This window comes from Bos javanicus, chromosome X (genome assembly GCF_032452875.1).
Source record: "Bos javanicus breed banteng chromosome X, ARS-OSU_banteng_1.0, whole genome shotgun sequence".
NCBI lineage: Eukaryota > Metazoa > Chordata > Mammalia > Artiodactyla > Bovidae > Bos > Bos javanicus.
This window is the reverse complement of record NC_083897.1, coordinates 86,695,639-86,697,526: the sequence shown is the minus strand read 5'-3', so window position 1 is coordinate 86,697,526 and position 1,888 is coordinate 86,695,639. Positions and strand designations below refer to the sequence as shown.

The 1,888-nt window shown below is 48.1% G+C and overlaps 1 non-coding gene across 1 annotated transcript; it reads right to left on the bottom strand.

The window, feature by feature from the left end:
* Positions 1 to 559: 559 nt before the first annotated feature.
* On the bottom strand, positions 560 to 631 carry TRNAC-GCA (transfer RNA cysteine (anticodon GCA)). The gene has a single exon. It is a non-coding gene; the product is annotated as a tRNA-Cys (tRNA).
* Positions 632 to 1,888: the final 1,257 nt, after the last annotated feature.

Below are 1,888 nucleotides of genomic sequence, written 5' to 3'. Positions count from 1 at the left end.
AAATTCTGTCAGTTTGATTACTATGTGTCTTGTTGTGTTTCTCCTTGGGTTTGTCCTGCCTGGAACTCTCTGTGCTTCGTGGACTTGGTTGACTATTTCCTTTCCCATGCTAGGAAAGTTTTCAACTATTATCTCTTCAAATATTTTCTCAGGTCCTTTCCGTCTCTTCTCCATCTGAAACCCCTATATTATGAATATTGGTGCATTTAATGTTTTCCCAGAGGTCTCTTAGGCTGTCTTCATTTCTTCTCATTCGGTTTTCTTTACTCGGTTTTGCAGCAGTCATTTCCACCATTTTGTCTTCCAGGTCACTTCTCCATTCTGCCTCAGCTATTCTGCTGTTGATTTCTTCCAGTGTATGGTTCTTCTGCTATTTTGTTCTTTAGTTCTTTTAGGTCTTTGGTAAACATTTCTTGAAAGTGAAAAGTGAAAGTGAAGTTGCTCAGTCATGCCCGACTCTTTGCGACCCCATGGACTATAGCGTACCAGGCTCCTCCGTCCGTGGGATTCTCCAGGCAAGAGTACTGGAGTGGGTTGCCATTTCCTTCTCCAGGAGATCTTCCCCACCCAGGGATCGAACCTGGGTCTCCTGCATTGCAGGCAGACGCTTTACCATCTGAGCCACCAGGGAAGCTCAGAGTGAAGTCGCTCAGTCGTGTCCGACTCTTTGCGACCCCATGGACTGTAGCCTATCAGGCCCCTCCGTCTATGGGATTTTCCAGGCAAGAGTGCTGAAGTGGATTGCCAGTTCCTTCTCCAGGGGATCTTCCCAACCCAGGAATCAAACCCGGGTCTCTCGCACTGCAGGCAGACGCTTTACTGTCTGAGCCACCAGGGAAGCCCACAAACACTTCTTGCATCTTCTCAATTCTTTTTCTGAGATCCTGGGTCATCCTCGCTAACATTATCCTGAATTCTTTTTCTGGAAGGTCGGCTATCTCCACTCCAGTTAGTTGTTTTTCTTGCAGTTTTGTCTTGTACCTTCACCTGGGATATAATTCTTTGCCTTTTCATTTTGATTAGCTTTCTGTGATTGCGGTTTTCCTTCATGAGCCTGTGGGACTGTAGTTCTTCTTGTTTCCTCTGTCTTCCCTCTGGTGCATGAGGCTAAATTGCTGTTGTGCAATCCCTCAGTCATGTCCAACTCTTTGCGACCCCATGGACTGCAGCATGCCAGGCTTCTGTCTTTCACTGTCTCCTGCAGTTTGCTCAAACTCATGTCCATTGAGTCGGTGATACCATCCAATCATCTCATCCTCTGTCGTCCCCTTCTCCTCCTGCCCTCAATCTCTCCCAGCATCAGGGTCTTTTCCAATGAGTTGGCTCTTCAGATCAGGTGGCCAAAGTATTGGAACTTCAGCTTCAGCATCAGTCCTTCCAATGAATACTCAGGGTTCATTTCCTTTAGGATTGACTGGTTTGATCTCCTTGCTCTCCAAAGTACTCTCAACTTCCTGATGGGAGCGACTTGCAATGGGAAAAAACAGGATGCTGCTCTAGTGGACAGGGCCGTACTCAGTAAAACTTTAATTCAGTTCTCTGTTGTGCTGATGGGTGGAGCTGTGCTCCCTCCCTTTTGGTTGTTTGTCCTGAGGTGACCCAGCCCTGGAGTCTACAGGCTCTATGGTAGGGCTGATGGTGACCTCCAAGGGGCTTCTGTCAAGGGGCACTGCCAGGACTGCTGCTGCCAGGGCTTCAGTCCTGGTGGTGAGCCAATGCTGACCCATACCTCTGCAGGAGACCCTCCAACATTAGCAGGTAGGTCTGGTTCACTCTCCTCTGGGGTCACTGCTCTTTTCCTGGTCCTAGTGCACACAGAATTTTGTACGTGTGCTCCAAGAGTAGAGTCTGTTTTCCCCAGTCCTGTTGAAATACGGCAATCAAATCC